Here is a 25,172-nt window from a genome sequence, read left to right on the forward strand (position 1 = left end):
ATATGACTTTCATTTATTATAATCTTTATTATAATAGTTTTATTGCATATGAGCTTTGCTTAAGCTACATTAAAACCTATTTTGGGGACTAGGTATGGAAAATTTTTCTATTACATTTATTTTAGGAACATTATAATAATGCTTTAATATTTGCAAACTTTGGCTCTTTCTAGGAACTTACACCTTCATAATAAACCTTCTTTATTTTGTTTCTATAATTGCTAAAATTTGGCAGTGAGATTTTAATGAAGTCAGTAAACTGAATTTATATTTTTACAAATCATTTCTAACACTGATATTTTTTAGGGACAATTATATCTATTTTCAGCATAACTGAAAGGTCAATTCTCCACAGCAATTAATTGGCCAACTACACTTTGAGTGCTATAACTTTAATAGGAATATTGTACTAAAATAAAAGGCAGCATATGAACCTTGAAACATTGGTGCTTAACAACGGGAATCAAAATGAACATTTCTCAATGTGTACTTCATACCTCTATTCAGTAAAGCAACTAACCAGTTAAGGAAAGCAGTTGACTTCCCATATGGCAGAATCGTTTTCACAACGTATATAATAAATACAAGATTGATTTTGAGTCTGATATAAATTTTCCTCTGTTCCACTGCAAGTTCCTTGTTATTAACAAATCCAACAACTGGCATTCGGGAACTTGAAACTAATCTGTATACCTGGAATTATAGTCATTGTTGTTATGGGTAGTTTTTGCTTAGGGGATTGAATAAATCATGGTGTTCATAGTGTAGTTTAAGGAGGAGATAAAAGGACTTATTCAAAAAATATTTCTTCCTATCTTCCCTAAATACTATTTTGCTTGAAATTCTACCTTTAGAATGGTTGCATGGAGGCCTGAAATGGGTAAAAATATGGACTACCTCCTCCAATTTCTAATAAAATATAGTAAAGATTAGGCAAAATCTACATCATTAAGTTGCATTAAAAATTTCTATTTGTTCCTAGGGAGTTTAGTAGATACTCCTGGGGGTCTTAGCTCAGTTTATTCCTATTTCCTGAGGATGGGTAGGTTACTGGACCTATTAAGAGGCACAGGATGCATAACCCTGGGTGCCTGGGGGTGGGAGAGACAACGAAGGGAGATGCATGAGGAACTGAAATTAGGCACATGACGCAGAAATAGAATTCTAAAGAAGTGGCAGGAGGTAATGTGAAGAATACAAGGCTGTGATCTGGAACCATATTTTAGCCCTGACTTTGATCCTGTTAGTAGTAGACTTAGGTGTGGAGGACAGGGAGGCTAGTTCCAGCATCCAGTCTCTCAGGAAAGAAAGGAGAGGCAATCCCATTCTTTGCCTGCTTCCTGATTCTTTCTTGAATGACCTTTTTAATAAAAGGAATATGAGATGTGGCTACTCCAAAGTGCTGACATGGCAATGAATAAAATGCTGGAAAAGAAGCCGTCTATATTTCAAGGAAAGAAAGAAAAATGATTTATGAAAGAGTCTCTCTGACTTTCATGGAAATGTCCACCTACTCCTGAAACCTCTGGAATGAAAGTTGAGAGGTATCTAGTTTTGTCCTTCCTTCTTTGCCCAGTGACTGGGGATATCCCTATAATTGTTTACATTAATTATTCAGAGATCTTCCTAGAATGAGGCCAGGAGAGGTGAATGTCTCTGGGCCTGCTTTGAAGACCCTTGCTATGAGTAGCTGGGAGGCCATCACCGAGGATAAAGACATTGGCTCTATCATAATATGTTTTGAAAATTCCAAGTTTTGATTTGTTTAGTATGTAAAAAGTCCAAACAACTTATTAGGCTTCCTCATTCAAAGCCAAGACAAAGTGGGTAATGAGGTCCTTTTATCCAGGTAAGGCTGTCCTTTGGTGATTTATTTTCCTATTTAAAATGACCACTGATGGGCCTAGCTGGTTTGACTCAGTAGATAGAGCGTTGGACTGTGGACTGAAGGGTCTCAGGTTCAACTCCAGTCAAGGGCATGTACCTGGGTTCAGGCTCCCAGTCTTTTGGTTACAGTCATGCGTGTGGCAAACAATCGATGTGTTTCTTGCACATTGTTATTTCTTTGTCTCTCCCTCTCCCTTTCACTCTGTCTAAAAATCAATGAAAAAATATCCTCAAGTGAGAAAAAAAAAACAACAACAAAAAACCACAAATAAATAAATAGTCACTGATGTATATTTTCACTTTTATTACTCAGGAGCAACTTTTACTGATATCCCTAGTCACACTCCATATGGGAATTTACATTTGTTGAGGATTTTAAAAAATATATATTTCATTGATTTTTTACAGAGAGGAAGAGAGAGGGATAGAGAGTTAGAAACATCGATGAGAGAGAATCTTTGATCAGCTGCCTCCTGCACACTCCCTACTGGGGATGTGCCCGCAGCCAAGGTACATGCCCTTGACCAGAATCGAACCCGGAACCCTTAAATCTGCAGGCCGATACTCTATCCACTGAGCCAAACCAGTTTCAGCTGTTGAGGATTTTCAATGAGCCATCTGCTTCATATCATTACATTGACAGCACTTCTACCATCACCAACAGCATAACAACTGCCATGTGTTTAGCAAAAACTGTGCATCAGACTCAAAGACTAATTTTATCTCATCCAGTCTGACATGAACGGTGACAGGTACTATTATCCTCATCTGAGAGATGAGAAAACTGAAGCAGAAAGAGTCTCGGTAACTTACACTGGGTCACACAGACAGCAAGTGGCAAGCATCCAGTCCTCACGATGCTACATTTTACAAGTAAGGACACCGAGGCCCAGAAAGAACAGAAGAAAATAGATCTGCCAGAACCTTCACAAGACATGTCCTTTCTGTTGTATCATATTATCTCTCACCCTACGTTTTGTTTCTCTGCCCTTCCCAAAGTGTGGGGAGAGGAAATAAAAATTATGAGTGAAAGGGTTTTGCACTGTTATGGGAGGTTCCCATCTTATAAAGAGGCCTGTGTCACACGTTCAGAAGGACCACCTCAGATATGAACTTCTGGTCTCATGCAGCATTACCTGGTGACTTCAGTGTTACCAATTAATCACTGGCCTCTGAACCAACACAAAGTTACTCTCGTGTAGAGCACTAGCAGCTGACAGTAGCTCGTTTCGGGAGTCAATGTTATTGACAAAGTGAGCCAATAGCGAAATGGGCTTCATTGGAAAGTATGGTGAGGGTTCTTATTGCTAACTCTTTATTTGACGTTTGGGCTGAGCCCTGGTGACTTAGGAAAGGATTGGAGAAAGAAAATGCAGATAACAAGAAAGTGCAGAAAGGAAGGCAGCTTGGCTTTCATCGCTTTCAGCGGGAAACAGGTTCATGCCCACCCACACCAAGGCTGTGCCTGTGCTGGCTGCCCGAAGTGCAATTATTCTCCACCATGTGGCCTTGCAGGTCTGCATTCTCCTCCCTCGGTGACTTTCATATCAAAGCTGCTTTGTTTTCAAGTTAACATAATGGGACTCCAACCTAATGCTTTGCCAAGCTCTCATTGATCCTTGGTGTGGAATAAATGCGAACACTGCCTCATTAATCCTCCCTGTGGTCCTTGGAGAGAAGTGGCAAGCAATATCCCATCCATTTTTGCAGTGGAGGAAGGAAAGGCAAAGCAAATTGCTCACTTTAAATCTGTGCCCAGCCTTCTGGACATTTCCATCTGGATATCCTGCTGGTTTGTCAAACTCAACTTACCTCAAATTGAACTCATTTGTTCCCGTTTTCTAAAATACATCACTCTTTCGGAGCGTTGTGTCTTGGTTAATGGCACCACTAGCCCCACAATCCTCTGAGTCATCTTTGATTTTTCTCATTTTCCAGAGTCAATAATTTATGAAGTTTGTCTCCTTCCCCCCAGAAGTAGTTCTCAGAGTCATTCCTTCTTAAACAATCTTTTGCTCTCTTCAGTGTTTCATCACCACTCATCCAGATTAGTGCTCTCCCACCCCCAAAACTCCTTACTTGTATACCCAATTAAGATTTTTAAATTTGTCCTTTTTGCTGTCTCCAAAACATCCACCTTCCTAAAACCAAGGTGTTCCCCCCGCCCCCCTTGTTTGATTAAAAAGCTCTGATGGCCCAACATAGCCAACACATGCAGTCCTGACTCTTCACATCAACAAGATCTTTGAGAGTTGGGCAAAACCTCACTCTGAGAACCTGTCTCCCATGTCTGGTTACCTTGTACCCTACCCTCTAGCCACAAGGACTCTTCAGTCATCCCCAAGTGCTGTGTCCTGTCTCCTGAAGGCGCCAGTTCACAACAAGCTTGCCTCTATCTCAGCTGATTTGCTGGGCACATGTCCAGTCATTTTTAAGGCCCAGTTTTTACATTGTATCTTGTTATCTTTGTGACTCATTCATATGCCTACTCTCTTAATAAACCTCTCTCTCTTTTGGGTCTTCATAACAATTTGTTACTATTTATCACATTTTGTTTTGTACTCAATTATCAGTATTTTTCAAAATAGCCTGTAAGTTCCTCGAGGACAAAGTCCTTGTTTTATTCATATTTGATTAACTAGTACTCCATTGCTGAGTACTTACTTGGTGCTAAATAAATTTGCACAGCAGTTTGTATATAAGAAAGAACTTTTTTGGAAAAATTTTTATTATATTTAATATTTATAATATTATAATATATTATTATTGATCCCTAACTTACAGAACACACTGTAGTTCACAGAAATTAAAAAGAGCCCTGGCCAATTTGGCTCAGTGGATAGAGCATCGACCTGAGGACTGAAGGGTCACGGGTTCGATTCTGATCAAGGGCACATGCCCAGGTTGCAGGTTGGATCCCCAGTGGGGGGTGTGCAGGAGGCACACCAATCAATGATTCTCTCTCATCCTTGACCGACCTCTCTCTCTCTCTCTCTCTCTCTCTCTCTCTCTCTCTCTCTCTCTCTCTCTCTTTCTCCCCCCCCCTTCCTCTCTGAAATCAATAAAAACATGTTTTGGGGGAAAAAAGAGCCTCACTTAAAACAAAGAAAGTAAAAAGACTTTTCAATGGCCTGTATAGCATGAATAGCATGAGAGCCAAGACTGGGACCCAGGATCCCTATCTGTAAGCCCCGATTTAAGTTTATTGTGCTAAATCGCAATAAGCAGAAGTATAGTTGGAAGTTTGGCCTGATAAAATGCCCAATTTTGATTAAACAAACATATCTAGTTAGTACAACATGCTAGATGATGTTCGTATTGAGGGACTCTTAGTGTCCAAAAGGTTGTCTATCATTTCCACTCTTTTCTATACCTGAGAACAGAACACAAACATCTCAGGAGCAAGGATTCTGTCATGTTCACATTTGGAGCAACCATTGCACCTGTACAGACTTGGGTATAAACAATGTTTAAGATATTATTGGTAGCATAATGGGATATATTCTAAGGAATTTTTGTCATGCTGGCCATTTTCTCTTCCCATCTCCAACCCTTACAATACCTTGCCAAGTATTTATGGGGAAAAGTGCACACAGTTTGGTTCCAAGGACAAGTTATTCTGTTACTGGACATGGACAAGCTTTATTTTTTTTCTCTCCCTGATTTTCATCTCCATTGACTGAAAAGCCTCCTATTAAGGTCACTAGCCACAAACATGGACGTCCCTTTCAGGAGGTCCTTGAGCCGATGTCTTTGCATTGCCCACATTTACGTTTCAATATAAATATCGCTTGTTTCATTTATGACTAGTCTAGACTCTTATCTTTAATTATTTGCTCTGGATTGGCCTAGATTGGTTATTAAACAGACTGTTTAAGCCTGTTGTTTTCTAAATGTGTTGCCTTTTTAGTCCAGTTAATTAAAGGGCCAGACGACAGGTTGGCACTATATGCTCTATGCTGCCCACTTCCCATGCTGTCTAGCCAAACTCTATTTCTTGCTAATTTAAGAACATGCAGCTTTGATTCATATACATGAGATTTCTATGGTTCTACCCTCTGAATTCCTATTGCAACTTGTAGTGACAATGATTGATACTTATGCACTGGGTACTTTTTAAGACTTGAATGGAAGTAGTAGATTAATTGCAAGAAGAGCCTTGATTCTCCAATCTTTTCCCCTCGGGTATCCATACCTATTTATCCATCAATAGGTAAAGCTTACTTATATCTCCAACCCTTGAATCTAGGCTGATCTTGTGTTTGGCTTTGGACTATAGAATATGTTGGAGTTGACAGTATGCCAGCTCTGGGTGTAGGTCTTAAGAGGCCTTGGGCATCCCCTTTAGACCCCACCACCATCATGTGAACAAGCCTGGACTACCTGCTGGAAGATACAATCCATGTAAAGGAGAGGCCTGTTATCCTTGCTCAGAACATCCTAGGCCAATCTGTAGTACTTGACTTCCAAACGTACTACTGGTTGCAAATGCAAGAATGAACCCACCTGACACTGACAGAAACACCCAGATATCCCATAGCTCAAACAATAATAAATGCTTATTGCTTTAAGCCACCGGATTTTGGGTGGTTTGTTTCCCAGTGACAGCTAACCCACATAATGCATTACCTCATTTAAGCCCCTGTACATGATATTGCAGTATTACTATCTATACGTAATGGCTAAGGAAACTTAGGGTTGGCAAGATTAAGTTCCTTATTTGAGTTCTCACAGTAAGGGACAGGGCTATGTTATGAGACAAGATAGTCTTGACCACAGGGTTTGCATGCTTAAATATTATGTTACACTGTTTCCCTTCAGGAACATACATTTTATAACTCAATTCATTGAATTATTAAAGCTTTAGGGAAAATGATTTAGCTCACTCCCCTTGATTCCTGTGTGAGGAGACAGAGACAGCACAGAACTCATTGATTTGTCTGAGGTCACAAAGTTAAATCATAGTCTTAAGTTTATTTTTTTAAAATTGTTTCTTAATGCCCACAATTTATCTTTACTTATCAAAAGCATTCATATTTCCATCAGATGATTGAGGTCTAATTATTTTTCTGTGTTCCCCTTGGTACCTAGCATAATGCTGAGCACATATTTATTAATTGATGATTTGCCTGACTGAATATAATTACTTCTGGGGAGCAGGTAGAGTGGCTATGGCCAGCAATACTATATTTCTCTTGACCTACTGTATTTTTCACCGAATTATCATTTTGTTGATGTGCCCTATAAAGAACACTCCCCTCCTTCAATTTGGGAGAAGAAGGTTGTCCTTCTGTGAGGTTGTCCTAAGTTCTAGACTCTGCTTTCATACAATCCTTGCTAAGATTGCCCTGTAAGCAATGGTACACATTTAAACAGAAAATATATTGGGTAGGTGCAAGTAGCCCAATATTTAGCCTTGATACTTAAAATTTGGCTATTTCTCTCTGTACGTTCTATAAGCCAGCCAATTCAGCTATGTAATAGAATCAGTGCAACTGATGATATGAAAGATAGACATGCTCTGGGGGAAAAAAAGACCTTAAATATGCATTTCTTTCCTATTTCTTATCCTTAGTCTTTGCAGAAGAGCATAGAAAGGGAAAAATTACTTATTTTCTTTCTATCATACCCTCCATGAAAGCTCATAGAAGGTACTCCTCATCATTCCCATAGTGCAACTATGGATTTTGAACATGTTTGGAAAAGAAAAAAAAAAACCTTTCACACTTTCTTTTTCCCCTTGACTTGTACCTATTTGCTCTTAGATATGTGGCTTAATGACTAATTTTCTAAAGATTGGATTCTAGTCATATAATAAGATGACAGCAGAGTCTAGTTTAATTTAGGCCAATGAAATATAAACTATAACAATGTTATTTTGTTTTCTAATTTATATTTAGGAAAATTTTAGGAGTTTAAAATTGTCTCACTAATCTGAACATCTGATAATCGGTTTTAAAAAATCAGTTTGTGTTTTTTCATTTAAGTGTCAAACTTTCAAATTTTAACTTATTACCAGTGTAGCATAGAAAAAAAGTTCTAGATTAAACAGTAAGTTTGGGTGGAAGATCTAATTCCTTCTATTATCATTCTCTATTGACTGCACTTTTTAAAAGCATTGTGTTTCTTCACTAAAACTGGATCTTTCTCTTTAATTCCATCTTTCCAAATAGAATTAGACTAAGGCTTGTGATAAGAGATCACATGCTGGTCAACAGCAGTAGATGAAACTGAATCTTGTTAAAATTCTCCTTCTCATTAAATAACACAATGGCTCAAACGTGGTTCTGTTGTCTCTGTTTTGGGGAAAAAATGTGAAAGTAACATTCTAATAAGTCAGAGAAATATTTAGTATGTTAGTGAATTTTATGCTGTGTGTCTGTCTTGTACACAGCTGTATCTTCATAGACTGGAACAAATAATATGCATAATTAAGAATTGCTGAATACATTTATTGAATGAATAAAACAAATTTTATGTTTCTGTAAAAAAATTCTATATATGGAATTTTTATATTTTAATGAGCATAGAGAAAGACTGAAAATGGTGTGTATATGTGTGTGTGTGTTGTATACACACACATAACAGCATGTTAACATTGAATAGAAAAGAGGGTGGTATTGAAGGGAGTGAAGTATATGGAAAATTATTTTTTCTTTCTATACACATTATTTTACTTTTTTCTATAAGAGCATTTTAGTTTTGTAATTTAAAAATATAATAGAAGAATAATTTAAAATTAATAATAATGTGAAAATGCTTAAAGGTTGTAAAACTTCTTATAGAATGACTCTACCTATATAGGATAAAATATGACTGGTTATAAGAGATATAAAATATTGGCAATGGTTATTGAGAGGGAGCTTATGAATTAATTTATTTTACTTCATTATACTTTTCTATGTATTTAAATTGTTCTGTCTTGTATTTTTTTAAAAAATTAGATTTTAGAGAGAGGTTGAGGGAAAGAGAAAGAAACATTGATATGAGAGAGAAACATTGATTGGCTACCTCCTATACGCAACCTGACCAGGATCTAACTCACAACCTGGGCATATGCCCTGACTGGAAATTGAACAGGCAACCTTTCGGCATATTGGATGATAGGTTGTTTTTTAATGAAATGTTACAGACACAGTTCCAGTCCCTTTTTCTCCAGAGGAAACCATTGTTGTTAATTGGGAGAGTATTCTTCCCAATACGTATATTGTATTTTTACCATGTGTCTCTAAGTATATAGTAATTTTACATGTGTTTAAAAGTTAATATCATGTTATTTATGTTCTTTCATAACTTTTCTTATAATAAACAATACATTATTTAAGCTCATTTCTATTATATTGCAACTTTTTGTCCACTGATAATACTCTCAGAAATGCAATGCTTTACTGATAATAATTAATACCATTTATAATATTTAAAGTTTACTAGGGTAAACTTTGGGGAGGGAGGGCATGTATAGGAGGGGGGGGGGCATGGTAAGATATGTACACAGATAATAATTTAATTAAAAAATAATAAAAAAATAAAATATAAAAAAATAGTTTACTAGGGTCTAGCACTATACTAAATGCTATCTGATCCTCAAAAGAACCCAATGAAAATCAAAAAATATTCTGATAATAATTTTTCCTGATATAAAGTTTTAAAGAAAAGTTGAGACCCAGTAAGAATTTTGGACTGAGGACCCCAGGATACTCAATGGAGGAAAGGGTAAAAAAAAAAAATCCAAAGTCAGTTCCCTGAATATAAAAAACACATTTATTTTATTTTATTTATTAATTATTTTGACTGGAGATAGCCCAGGCCATAGTAAGCCTAGACTCATCAGAGTGCCTTGCTTCTTGGTTTTCTTTTATTTATTTTAATTCCTTTTGTGTTCTTGCTTATGGAATTTACCCTATTGTTTTATGTGCTTATGTTGTCCTTGGTGTTGTCCTCCAGTTACTATATACATACATACATTTTCCCTCCAACAGACTCTAAAAAGTACCGTATTTTCCGGCACAAAAAAAGCCTGCTCAGATTGGCCAGAGTCAGAGCAGGTTTTATTTATTAACCTTTTTTTAATAGGTTTAGGTCTATTAAAAAAAGAACTGGTGTTGCCTCGGAAATGGGGGGTAGTTTTATACAGCGAATATAGACCTAAACCTATGTTTTAACTGTAAAATTAGGGGGTCGTCTTATACGCCGGAAAATACGGTACATTAGAGATAAAGCAAATTAGCACTACATACTCACTAGCTGGTTTGGATCCTGGGTGTATGCCATTTCCATCAAAGGGCAGTTCTGTGACATGAGAACCCTATGAGTCCAAATAGGATGCTCAGTCACCCTGTGGGCAAAAAGAATTGAGATCATAGATTTTCCGTTGCCTAGGTTTTAGTTAGTAATAACTTTGAGCATGTGAAATAAGGCTTTAGTTATGAACTCCGTGTAAGATGAAATGTGTAATCACATAAGGATTAAATTAACTTCTTTTATTGTTTGTTTATTATGAGCACATTCACTATATTGTCTAGCTTTCACCTAAATACTTCCAATAAAAAGGAGCTCATTATACTCTAGGACAGCCTGTTCCATTTTTGAACAGCTCATTTTGTCGTAGAATAAAAGGATCATTGGGCCTGTTTCCAAGGCTATAAGAACTTTTGTGGATGTTTGGAGATAAGAGTTTAGATCAGGGATTAATAATCAAGTTCTAGGAAAGCAATGCAGAAGTAAACTATGTTATCCTAGAAGCTATCTATATACAATTGATTGTGATACTATTTGGTATCACCACAGATCTAGGCAGTCAAAAATAATCTTCCATTCAGGCCCCATTATATAATAATGTAGTGTTCTAGATTCTATTGCTTGAAAGAGAACAGTTATGGAGATAGTTAAAGATAAACTTCAAAGAAAATATTTAAGAAACAAGTTATTTAATATCAGCGAGGGGAGGTTGAAGGAAGGCAATGATGGTGTTGAGTTATAGTTTGAAATTCTTTCATCACGTGCTCCCCTGAAACCAATGGAAAAGAAGTGCAGTTGACCCTTAAACAATGCTGGGGTTGGGAGGGGCTTATCCTTACGCAGTAAAAAAAAATCTGTGTATAACTTTTTACTCCCCTAGAACTCAGTCAGCCCCTTGGTATTTATGGGAGATTGGTTCCAGGGACCCTGCAGATACAAAAGCCAGGAATGCTCAAATCCTTTATCTAAAATGGTGTATAACAATGTATCAATGCATACAATTGGTTGTCTGCACCCATAGATTTCCCAAACATGGATTGAAAATACTGTTTTCAATCAGTGGTTTGCTGAACCCATGGATGCGAAACCCAGGGATACAGAGAGCTGACTGTAAGAAAAACTCCATGTATCCACTTACAAGTGGACTCACACACTTCAAACCTGGGCTGTTCCAGGATCAACTGTATTTCATAACTAATTTTGTAGCAAAAAACTGACCTGACCTGAGGTGATACTATGTTTAATCTCTATCCGAGTTAATGCGACTATTCATGATTTGCTGCAGAAATACTGATGTGTTTGAGCAAGGAATCCTGCTACAGACGTTGTTAGAGACATTGGATAATATAAAATACTTGCATCATATTACCTCTCTAGATTTGAAAAGTGTGAATTTTGAAACACATCTATATCTAGGCTTGCAGGCTGTTGTAGGTCATTTTCCTATTTAACTTTTGAGAGGACACTACTTTTACTATCGTGCCTTCCTGTTATTATAAATTGAAGATACATCAATCTTACAAAATTATTATCCTTAAAAGAAAGCAGTAGCGTAATAATACTTTCAATGAGGAAAGGATCCTCTACTTCTGCAATTAATTAGAACTGGGTGGAAGGGGAGATAGAAAAACGGGAGCTCAGCAGGATGTTCCAAGAGTAGCAGTGCTCAGCCAGAATTAGGTTAGAGAGAAAAATGTCACTCAGGAAGACATGACTGGGCAAAAGGTATGTTAGACTAAACGGGGAGGTAGACACTCTAGAGTTGAATACCTCTTCCAATCTGCCTTCCAATCTTCACTGATGTGTCCTTCCAACTTCCTTCGACAGCGACCTCAAAGCTCTTCTTTTCAGCTTCCAGCTACTGCTGGTTCCTACAGTCATTGCCAAAAGTTTTAGTTTTTTGTTATAGCAGCACGTTACTCCCAGGAACCAAGTTTTGTTACAATTACTTATTTCTGCGCGCGCGCACACACACACACACACACACACACACACACACACACACACACAAATCATCCTAAATTTTAGGCTTAAGATCCCACAATTATTTCATTTGTGTTTGAGAATGTGGGTCATGAATTTGGGGAAGGTGTGGCTGTATTCTTCGTCTTCTCCATGCGGTGTTGCCTTGGGTCACTGGGTATGCAGGTGGTGGAGGTTCAAAGTGCCAGCTGGATGCTGAGTGCGCTGAGGCTTTCTTCTTGTCCACGGAGTCCGCAGGCCTCTTCGTGTGATCTCTCCAGTGGTGTGGGACTTCTTAAAGGCATCTCACGGTTCCAAGATTGGAAACTGGCACATATTCATTTCCGCATTATTTTAATGATCCAAGATGTGGTAAGAACCAGCCCATATTGAAAGGATAGGACATAAAGCTCACAGCACCCATCTCCTTGTGGAAAAAGTGGAAAAGGCGCTGAAGCCGGTTTGGCTCAGTGGTAGAGCGTCGGTCTGCGGACTGAAAGGTCCCAGGTTTGATTCCGGGCAAGGGCATGTACGTTGGTTGTGTGCACATCCCAGGTAGGGGGTGTGCAAGAGGCAGCTGTGCACATCCCAGGTAGGGGGTGTGCAAGAGGCAGCTGGTCGATGTTTCTCTCTCACTGATGTTTCTAGCTCTCTATCTTTCTCCCTTCCTCTCTGTAAAAAATAAAAAATATATATATATTAAAAAAAATAAAAAAAGTGGAAAAGGCTCTGTAGCTGGATTAAATTGTTATTTTTATGATTTCTTAATTTGGACTTTTAGGTTATTTATTTTCAATCTTTTTTTTTTCTTAGTATAAGAATCAAAACCCAACATTTCTGGGTTGTATTTTATACAAGTTGTATTGTTCTCATTTAAATCTAAATATATTTTACTCACTATTATATTTTTTAATTGATTCAATTGTTATTTGAAATGTCTTTAAATTTTCCAAATATAAGTTTTCCAAGTGTTTGTAATGGCTTCTTTTCATTGCCTTCCAAATTAATTATGATGTGATAGACATTGTGTACCTAGATTATTTGAAATTTTCATGACATTTGCTTTTGACTAGATTTATATTGTCAATTTAAAAAGATTTCAATGTATACCGGAGAATATTTATTTTCAATTTTTATAAGGAGCAGAATCTCTTCTCTGTGTAATCTGTTTATCACCTATCCAAGAAAAGTATTATAATTGTTAGTCTCATCTGTAGTTCTATATATTTTACTTATATATCCTCAAGTATCTATACTAATAAAAGGGTAATATGCTAATTTTAGCATATTACCCTTAGACTGGATGTCTTCTGGACATCCTTCCAGACAAAGCCACAGTGGCAGAGGCCAAGGCAGAGATGGTTAGGGGTGATCAGGCAGGCAGGCAGAGATGTTTAGGGGTGATCAGGCAGGCAGGCAGAGGCAGTTAGGGGTGATAAGGCAGGCAGATAGGCAGGTGAGTGGTTAGGGCAATCACGCAGGTAGGAAGGTGAGTGGTTAGAAGCCAGCAGTCCCAAATTGCAAGAGAGATGTCCGACTGCTGGTTCAGGTCCAATCAGACATCCTCTGAGGGGTCTCAGATTGGAGAGGATGCAGGCCGGGCTGAAGGACTGCCTCTCCATGCAAGAATTTTGTGCACCAGACCTCCAGTTCTAACTATAAAACCTTTGTGATATATTCACCCTAAAATAAATTAAATACTGAATTTAGTTAATTTGATAAATATAACAAAAAAGGTCTTTAAAGTCCCAAGATAGATTTTTAAAAGCAAAGTGTCTGTTATTTGACTTTTGTAAGTCTTTACTGTCTTATTAAAAATAGGAAAGATACCTACCACACAAGGTTTGTGGTGACAATGAAATACGACAATGAGAAGTAATGAGAATTAAATCAGAGAAATATCATGCCTGGCACTTAGAAAGTACTCAATAAATTATATCTTTGACCTGAACAGAAAGTGTATTTCAATATGAAAGTTAACTCTTACGATTAGTGGACATTTCCTCAAATATCTGATTGAAAAAAAGATACAGTATCTTTATTTAGATAAATTCATAATTTTCACTATGTTCTTCCACCAAGAATCAAGGTTAGGAGTCAGGTGTTTGATCTTCTAACATTCCCTGTGCATTCACATTCAAGTGCAGCCTTCCCTTCACAGCGGCTTCTCTCGGGGCTGCGTGTACAGCTCTGCACTTGGTGCTGGTGCTTTTCCAGCCTCCATCACAGCTCAGAAAATACTTTTTTGGAATCAAGTCCTTTATGTAATATGTGGTTTGTTAGAGTTTTAAGGAGGTAATAGGCCTTAAAATTTTGGCCTTCTACCCCATTTTGCTCAGTGATAGAACATCAGCTGGCAGACCCATGGGTCTTGGGTTCGATTCAGGTCAAGGGCATATACCTTGGTTGCAGTCTCAATCCTCAGCCTTGGTTGGGGTACGTGCTGGAGGCAACCAATTGATGTGTTTCTCTCACATAGATATTTCTCTTGCTCTGTCTTACCCCCTTCCATTCTCTCTAAAGATCAATGGAATAATATCTTCAGGTGAGGATTAACAATCAATAAATAAATTTTTAAAAAGAAGGTAACAAAAATATTTTTTATCTATTATCTGTCTATCTATCTATCTATCTCTATCATCTATATTATCAATATCTCATATACCTGGGGCAGATTCATACACTTTGTCAGTGGGTATATAATGTTATAAAGTTTAGTGTCTGCCACCATGAACAGACTAGTTATTGCTCATTTGCATTGAATGTTACTGACATTGTGTCATATCCTTTGAAAAACAAGCCTACATAGCTCTTCTTTTTACTTTCCTTTGCATGCAATTGTCATAATTAATTTTGTGCTTAGTTTCATTATCTTCTTGACAATAGGGTACTATGCATTTGTATTTTCTAGAAAGGGTGCAACTGCGTTTTTGTTTCTTTATGTTTGTCACAAAAAAATAAAAAAATTGATATTGGAGAACATTAGTTTGTGCTCAATATGGGAAAAAAGATCTATTTGCTTCCTCATGAAGGCACACAGTGTTTTATCTTGGAATGCTGTGTAAAGTTCAGGGCTTCATAATGTTACTTGATAATGTTTCATGCAAATAGCGCCAAATTAAAAAAGGGCAAACTTTCTGTTACTCATCATATCACTTGCTAGTTGTATGTTCTTTTCGTCCATTTATGGCAACCTGTAGGGAATTACCATAATCACAGTTTTACTCATCTCAGTATATTGAAATACACTTTTTTGTACCCCTGGACTATGGTAATAATGCTACAGTTTCAATGAATCCCCTTTGAAATCTTGACCCAGGTTTGTAAATTTGAGCTATAGTATGACATGATGATAACATGAAACATGCACATTAAAGCACAAAATAATTTTTATTTAACTGACATGAAAGTAAGTTTTAAGCAAGATAACCTGGACCTCTGCAGATCTTGTAGCACCTGAAAAAACTTAAGAAATAGAAGTATTATAAATAATCTGATTTCTATAAAAAAAAAAAGTAAATTAATTTTATGTGTTATACTTAAGAACTAAAAGCAAAATTTTTGTGCTTCACAATAATTCTTTTTCCCAATAATTCTTTTGTCCTTGTCAATCTAATGGGTGAGTGATAGTATCTCATTGCAAAGGAATTTACACTTTCAGAATTATAAGCTTGAGCATCTTCTCATATTCAGAACTATTTTTATTTTCATTTCTATGATCTGCTTGAATATTTCTTATTGAGTTTTAGTCTTTACTTAAGACTTTTAAGAAAATGTGCCTTTTATCATATGTGTTGGAAATAACTTTACCCAGTTTTCAACTTGCTTTTGGCTCATTTTCATTGTATATTTTCTAATGCATAAATTTTGATCTTTATCCTTTTCATAATCTTTCTAAGCTGGTTTCTGTTTTTATACAGAAAATGCTGTAATTTTGGTTAATTATTTTCAAAATGATCCACCTCCCAATGCTGTCACTTTCAAAGTTCTCAGAATCACCTTACTTTAGATGTCTCTACATTATGCTTTCCAATTCAGTTTGTCTTTTTAATTAAACATATGGGATTACCCCTTTCTCATTATACCTATTTTTTGGAGGCCTGACAATCTGTGTTATTTTTTTCAATTTTATTATTGAGATATAATTATCATATAGCATTGTGTAAATTTAAGGTATCCATTGTGATGATTTGATATACATGTATACATTTGAAATGATTGCCACAGTAGGGTTAGTTACCATATTCATTACCTCACATAATTTCCATTTCTTTTCTCTGAGAGGATTTTTAACATCTACTCTCTTAGCAACTTGCAAGATTATAATACAGTATTGCAAACTATAGTCACCATGTCATCCATTAGTCCCTACAACTTATCTTGTATCTGAAAATGTATCCCCATTTCTCCCATCTTCAGCATCCAGCAACCATCATTCAATAATCTGTTTCTATGAGCTTGGTTTTTTTAGATTCTACATATAATTGATATTATTCAGTATTTGTTTTTTCTGTCTGACTTATTTTTGTTATAAAGCATCCACAGTCCATCCATATTGTGCTAATGGCAACATTTCTTTCTTTCTCATTGCTTAATAATATCTATCTAACTATTATCTATCTATCTATCTATCTATCTATCTATCATCTATATATCTTTGTATATTTATTTAGATCAAGTTAGTTAACACATCCATCACCTCACAGAGTTATCATTTGTATATGTGTGTGTTGAAAATATTTAAGACCCACTTCCAAGAAATGAAAATGCAGACTTTCCTGTATTTCATGGCACTATTTACATTATTGGTCTGGTAACTTCTCCTCTGCCTTTATACTGACCAAGAAATTGAGTTACACAAGCCCATGGTCATCAAGTTCATCTAGTTCACCCATTTAGAAGACAAAGAGGTCAAAATTGATGCCAAGCCAGTGGCCCAGCTAAGCCATTTGAATAAGAGTCTTTGAACCATGTTAGGAAATAATCTAGTCAATTTCTGATAAATAGTCAACAGATCTAATTGGGGGGGGGGCAGAAAGAGAGGAAAAAAACCCACTGTTGCTTATTTCTATTGTAACTTATCAAGTTTTCCTTCTGTCAAACCTGAGGAGAATAACAGTGACATATAATTCTTTTTAAATATGGAACACTCAGAAAGAGATTGTGTCTGAATGGCTGAAAGTTACTCATGTGGAGATATTGTTTGTGTATAAGAGTGATATATGACTATTACAATAATACTGCTAGTAATATCCTGTTAGTAAATAAATTTGCTCATCTGTACAGCTTCTTGGTTTTGAAAAAAAAATTCTTACTTGTCATGAATTCAAAAGCTGAAAAGACTTAGACATAAGAAATATGAATGATATTTGGTTATATGTTTAGAATTCAAATTCTTGGGAAGCACTGCATCTGAAAAAGAGAAATGGATAGAAGTCTCAGTTTGATAACCCTTTATTCACACTGGGCCTCACAATATCACTGCTTCTCTCAGTCACCACTATTTGGCAGTGTCTTTCTCTTGAGGTTTGATAATAAGAGAACGCCAGAAGCTATCATGGGAGCAGGCTGCGGTGACATATCCATAGGAATGGTGGTGAAGGCAGATAACTTGCTAACTTGAATGGGCAGGTGGCAAATGAGAAGGCTTGTTCAGGGATTGTCACTATCATCATAATAGGGCCATTGCTCACCCAGCTTAGAGGGATGACCAGTATCATTGTGGGGAGGTGTGTGACCTGAAGCCTGTTGAGAAGCACCATCACTGCTCTTTTACATTCTTCTTCTCTTTTTTTTGGAGTTCTTCCATGGTCTTTCAGAACATTTTTCTTTATAAAATTTCCCCCCCTAATATATCATATTGATAATGCCTTCCCCATTGTAGATGCTTAAAGCATTGTTGTTTTTCCCGGGTAGTGGGGCTCAGTAGTTGAAGTGTTGACCGATGAACCAGGATGTTGCTGGTTGAATTCCCAGTCAGGGCACATGCCTGGATTGTGGGCTTTATCCCTGGTGAGGGGCATGGGAAGGCAGGCAGGAGGTAGCCAACTGATGTTTCTCTCTCATCAGTGTTTCTATCTCTTTACCCATGTCCCTCCTTTCTCTAAAATCAATAAAAAAACATAGTTTAAAAATTGTTGATTTAATTTTCATTGTTTTTGACCTGCTTTCAATGAATGTATTCAGCACATTGAGCCCAGTTATTGATATTTAAGGAAGCATCTCTTCACCCCACATCCAACATGAGATCTCCTATTGTAATTTTGAATTATTTGATCCTTCTGCTTAGTACTTATTAAAACATCTGTTATATATTTTTTTCTTTTTCTCCTGAAATTCTCTTCTTCCTTTTTGCTTCCATCTGTCTCTATTTTTAAAGAAATTTTTATTATCTTTCCCTTTTTTTTTCTTTAATTCAAGTATATTTCCCCCTCTTTCCTTTCTTTTACATCCTAGATGAAAAGACTTTATGAGGAGAGAGACACATTTCTTTCTTTCCAAGATGCGAGAGAAGATTGTATTTAATAATAATAATAAATCCTATTTTGTATGCTGGTCAAATTAGAGCCTCATTGTGAAAGAAGAACGGATGTTTAGGAGAGAAGGTGAATGTGTATTCATTTTTCCCGTGAAGCATATATGCGAAGCCACATGCACTTCTACATTAAACTTTAATATTATTTTCTCAGGGTGATGAGTTTTCAAAGGTCACTGAACACTGGTGGTGGCGGTGGGTAGAAAGAGAGTGATGGGAGGGGAGGAGCAGCAGGGATGGGAAGTGGGAGCATGCTTTAGATTACTTCTCTGGGAAATAGAATTGTATCCAGGTCTATGACTAAGCAGAACAAAAGCTTTGGCAGAATGTGTTTCCAGATGCTTTCTGAACAAGAGTAAGATTGCCAACATTGATGTAGCACTTGTGTAATGCTACCAGAGAGCTGCTGCCATCTCAGTGGGCAGATATGTCTGCTGGTGAGAGGGGCTGGGGCTAACATCAGATTTCTGTGCTGGGAAGGTCCTTTCTTGTGGAGATTTCCAAGCATTTGGAAGGGATGAAGATGGTAGCATTTGGCAATATTGGACACTGTTCCTTCAAATACAGAAACATTCCTGGAGGTGATCCCGAATGTGGGCTGCTATTAGCAACAGAAAAGGTTGTCATGCAAGGAACAGGGAGCACAAGCCTCAGAAGCCTTCTGGTCAGATGCTGTTCTGTGTGGTCCCCAGGCTCCCACAGTCCCTGTGCCAGTGAACTCTGGTTCTTGGTAATGACGCATGTTTGATGTTTCCTTGGAGTGTAGACTCATTTATGAGATTTACAAAAGCAAGACCTGGTGGCATGGAGTTTTACCCTCTTACTTCCATTTCCCCCCTTTTTGTCCCTGTCTAGTTAGTCTTAGAAAGTGAAGAGAAGGTGGGCTAGGAAGTGGCAAGCATGGGCACTTAGCATCAGAAATGGATTCTTTTATCTATATATAGCAGTAGTTTTAAACATATATTTTTTATTGATTTCAGAAAGGAAGGGAAAGAGATAGAAACATCAATGATGAGAGAGAATTGTTGATTGGCTGACTCCTGCATGTCGCACACTGGGGATCGAACCTGCAACCTGGGCATGTGCCCTGACTGGGAATTAAACCATGACCTCCTGGTTCATAGGTCGACACTCAGCCACAGATCCATGCTGGTCACGTGTATATAGAGTAGTGGTTTTAAAAAGCAGTGCTATTAAAACCTGCCTACATATTAGGAGGAGGGGTGTGTGAGCATGTGTAGGTTTGTGTGTGTATGCCTGTATGGGTGCACCTGCTGTGGGGGGTTTACAAATGCCGATTTCAAGGCCTTTTTCCAGTTCTGTTAGATCAGAGTCACTGGCAGCAGGGCCTGGGCATCTGGGTTTTAATATCCAGACAGAGAGAGCAGGGGCATCCAGATTGTCAGGTTGTTAGCATTTGCAAGACAATTGCTGAGCACCTCTGGAAGCCCCACAAGCTGCATGCTGGATGTCTGTGACAATTTGCTAGAGGCATGATACAAGTAATTAAAAGGAGGCTGCCAACTACAAATTCCTTAAAATGACAGGTAATCTAGGCACACAGCAGAAAACAATATTGTCTGGCAATCTGTGCTTTACAGGCCCGTTAATAAATTACAGTAGCTGCTTCTTGGAGGAGACCTCTAGGCCAGCAGTTCTCACATTTGAGTGTTTATCAGAATCACCTGGAAGGCTTGTTAAAACCCAGACAGCTGAGAGTTCCCCCCAGAGTTTTTGATTTAGTAGATCTTGAGTGGAGCCCTGGAATTTCCATTGCTAACGACTTCCCAGGTGATGCTGCTGGTCTGAAAGCTGCACTTTGAAAAACTGCTTTAAGGAATAGCTGAGGTGAGACGTGTTTTAAATCATATTTTATTATTCATATGTTTAGTTAGAGTCATCTCTCAATACAATAATTGAGTTCCCTTTTAACAGTTATGGGTTATTAAAATGACATAAATATATAAACAGGGAACTGAGAGCTGCAGGCCTGGGAAGCTTCAATGATCAGAAAGGAACTTGATGTCTTTTCCAAAGTCCATTTTTAAGTTAGTTGTTCAGGGTGCAAGGTGGTTTTCCCCTCCCCCGCTTCCCAAAGGATCAATGCCTTGTTGGGTGCTGGAATGCTGAGCAAATTCATAAAGCCTATTCAAACTAAAGAACCAGTGTGCTAGTTTTCAAGTTGTATGTATTATCTAATTTGTTACTCAGTTTTATTACATTTACTTGTTCCCCTTTTCAGTATAAAATTTACTTTTATGTAGATTGTTGGAGATTTATCTCTGAGCTCAAGGAAATTTGCCCCAGTCTGTCCATAGCTTGTTGTGGAGATACTAGAGGCCCAGTGCACAAATCCTTAAATGGTCAAATGGTCGAACAGTCGCTTAGGCTTTTATATATATAGATGGACTCCTGGTCATGGATAAACTCAATTGCAAATGGGAAATTGTCATTACTGTTTTAAGTTAGAAGAGATCATCTTTGAAAAATGTTTTCAACAAAATATGTTTGTATGATCCCTCCCCTGACTGCTACTTTTCTTTTGAGGCTAAGGGAAACAGCAATATATATATATATAGCTTAAATTAGAGAGCCTGGTACTGATTATTGAATATTTGAATATTTGAGAAGAGTCACCAGCAAACAAATTTTGGGTAAGAAGGGATTCAATTATTTCAGTATCTTTAAAATTTATGTTAAGTTTTCTATTTCTCTTGCACCATTGTTGACTTCTTATAACTTTTAAGTAATTCACCCATTTAATCTTGGCCATCATCTTAATTAGAGTATAGTTGACTATTATTGGAGGAGGCAATCTAGAGGACATGACTGCCAGTTGTCCCCTAGCTGGACCCAGGCCATTGGAGGCTCCTCACCCCCTGTCCTTGGAATGTACGTCTGCCTACCATTCCCACAGTGGGAGCCATTTGTAAAGATGCAGCCTTGTAGGAGTAAGGTGTCATTGGGACCATCTGGACGGAATACATGGCTGAGCCCAATTAAGGCCTCTATATAAACAAGTTCCAGTGGGCGGGGCTATGAGCTACTCGGTTTGCGTCTGCCCGGGAGAAGCCTCCTATGTGAGTTTGTTCGTTTGTAAAATCTGCTATCTACCCATTTGCAGGGGCCTGTCTCTTTCAGTCTTTCCTTGGTCACTATGTATGGGGGCCAGTCTCAGATTTCACCCGGGAATTCGTGAGGGAGGCAGCCCAACATTTGGTGGAGTTAGGATACCAAAATAAGAGGCCTTGGGAAAGAGGTATCTTTGGGGGAAGTCCCAGGTTGGTCATTGGGGAGGGTGGCTGGTGCATTAGGTGCTTATGGACTACCATGTGAGCATGGGAATGCCCCCACCCCCACCCCCACCCCACGAAATGCCTAATGCGCTTGTTTGAGGCACTGTGCACAGCATACTGCGGCAAAAGGGGAAAATGGCTACTGCAGTGGCTGGTCTCTACTGTGGGCAGCTGGGCTGGCCACCTGATGCCTAATTTGAGGCTTCAGTTTGAGTGAGAAAGTTGAAAGAAGAGCCGAGGTTAGAGAAGGAAATGCTAGTTTCAGGATAACAAATTGGAGACCTTAACGTGCCGTTTTGCAAAGCCAGGAGGACAAAAGCTGTTGCCGGATTAAGGTCTGAGTTTTTGCAACAGGGGCTGGATGGGATGCTAAGAAGTGGAAACCCTGGTATCATAAGGAGCGCTAATAGGAGGGCGTTGTGATTGACAGCGAATCTGGTGAAATGTCTGTGTTTTGACCCCAGATACAAAGGAAGATAAAAACACAGTAACAGCAACCCCAGCCAGCAGGTAGCCCCTAATTCAGGAAATGGTTACAATAAAGAATATATTCCTGCTGAGTTCATTGATATAACTGCAAAGACCCAGTAAAAGGCCAGGGACAGTATCTAGGCATGGTAAAGTGGCTGTGGGTTACCGGGGTGATGGCATTCTCCAGCAACATCACCACACCCTCGGACTTCCAGCAACGCCTAATGATTAGGGGGGGGTGATGTTGTTAAAGGTAGTATTTCCTTATGGATTGGATTATTCTAGCCTGCAGGGAGACTTGGCCCAACGTTGGGAGAGCTCCCTGTGAATGTGGGACCCTGGGAATTTATAGGGGAGGTACCACACATTTTTAGGGACTTTATAATGTCCCTCTATCTACACCCTGTCTTTAAAGGCCCTGACGGGGCTGCAAGAATGAAAGCCAAGATACTCAGGTCTGTCTCCTCCCCACCTCCTCCCTCTTCCACCAGTGTGGGATGTCAGTGTCCCACACTGATGTCCAGGCTGAGCCCAATTGTGAGACAAGACATTTGTGATGCTAGGCAATCCATTGCTGATGTGGGAAAAACTGAGAAATCTGTGGAGTTGGTACAAACTAAGGGAAAAACCTAAGACAGAGAACTTGAAAAGCCAAAAGGCTATGTCATTTGATTGTAAGGTGCTGTAAATGTGGCCCTGAAGCAAATGTGGTTTAACTTCATTGTTACCAGAACCCCACCTAAAACTATACTGACCACCCAGTGCTGTGTCAGTTAGCCTGGCCCTGGGGAAAACCTTACCGCCTGAACAACAGTTCAGACCTGCCCCACCTGCATCTCTCTCCCTGAAGCCCAGACCTCAGGGATAGAGGACTACCAGGGATGGGTGCTTTCCAAGTCCCAGTATAGAATGCAAGCAAAGATTGCCCCAGGTGTGTGCCCTTGGGGGCAGTTGGCGGCCTCATGGTGAGCTCACTTTAACTGGTCCTCCTGGAATCAACTCAAGGTGATGGCTCTGGTTAATGATGGAGTTGAATACGCTCTGATATGTGGTAACTCTCCAAAGTTTTCTGGTTCCCTTAGTGCCACTGATGGTTATGGAAGACAGATGGTTGTGGGCAGGAAGTTCCTTTTGACACTGGAAATTGGGCATAGTCCCCCCTTGAGAATATGAGGTTTTTACCTCTAAGAATCTATGAGGCTTTGATATCCTACAAAGTCAAGCTCTGCGAACCTCTGTCGGGGAATTCTGTCTTCTGTCTTCTGGTTAAGAGTAATTAAACCAGTGCTGAAAGGAAACACCAACTGGTAACCAATAGGTCCGCTGCACTATGAAAATAATAGTATGCTTGATAAAATGCAGGCCTGTTTGTTTTCTAAGAATATGAAGAGATGTATGCTTTTATAGCAATTTAAGGTTATTGGTGGACTTTTATTCCTCACCTAGCACAGTGACTTAGTTCCTTATATCCCCTGATCAAGAAATAGCACAGAAGGGATGGGGGGTTGGAGCAGCAAGCCACCTTTGGGAAAACAAAAATAGAAGGGAAGCAGAGTAAAGCTCTGGGAACCATCCATGCAGAACTACCATTTGATTAGCTATGTCTGTGACTCCAGAAGGTATGGGTTGGGCACCACAGCAGAGAAGTCAGGAAAGAGTACCCTTAGGATTTTGGTCCCAGCACCAGAAGGGACCAGAATCCCAACAGACCCCCACAGAGTCATCAAATGCTGATAGATTCTACCTAATAGTCTTAACTGAACGGCAAATTGCAAAGAACTATACTTTTTGGTTATTTAACTTCTGAAGTGGAGTCACTGGGTATTCTTCAACCTCTGTAGTTCAATGTTTGTGTCTTTAAAATTGTTGTAAGAAAATTGCCTTATATCTGCTTGGCTATATAAAAGGGTAAGATTTCTTCCTGCCTTTGCAATCTCTTGGCAGACTGACAGATTGATTGATGAACATCATATTCTGCCTTAATGTTTTTTTAGTAATAAAATTTTATTTTAATTATGAGAGAGAGAGAGAGAGAGAGAGAGAGAGAGAGAGAGAGAGAGAGAGAGAGAGAGAGAGAGAGAGACTGAATTACCTGGCCAGGATAGTAATACAACTTTCTATTATATTTTTGTGAAATATTATCTGGGTTGGCAGTAGTTTAGTTATTATATTACTCTAATGTATTATTAGCTCTTTGTATGAATGCTATATAGTTTAACCTTCAGAGTTATGCAATTTTTAAAAATATTTTATTTTTTTATAGAGAGGAAGGGAGAGAGGGATAGAGAGTTAGAAACGTTGATGAGAAATAAGCATTGATCAGCTGCCTCCTGCACACCCCCCTCTGGAGATTTGCCCACAACCAAGGTACATGCCCCTGACCAGAATTGAACCTGGGACCCCTCAGTCCTAAGGCCGACACTCTATTCAGGGAACCAAAACTGTCAGGGCTGAGTTATGCATTTTTATGTCATTGCTTTAGCATAGAAAGCTTGAGTTCAGAAAAATTGACTTACCAAAGTTCATATAACTTGTAAATGAAGGCTAGAACTTGAACCTAATTTTTTTCTGGCTCCACATTCTTTCATTTCTCTGTACCACATTTGTCACACATGGACATATTGCCTATTTATTTACATGTTTCTATACTGCATTCAATAACATCTTTTTGTTACTGTTGTTGACATGAGAATTACCAAGGCTTAGTTGCTACATTTGTTTAGTTGACTTAGGGGTCAGGTCCATGAGCGTAAGTAAATCTCTTCTTTGATGCCTGGAGCAAC

The sequence above is a fragment of the Pipistrellus hanaki genome, assembly GCF_964339955.1.
Source record: "Pipistrellus hanaki genome assembly, chromosome: 4".
Lineage (NCBI taxonomy): Eukaryota > Metazoa > Chordata > Mammalia > Chiroptera > Vespertilionidae > Pipistrellus > Pipistrellus hanaki.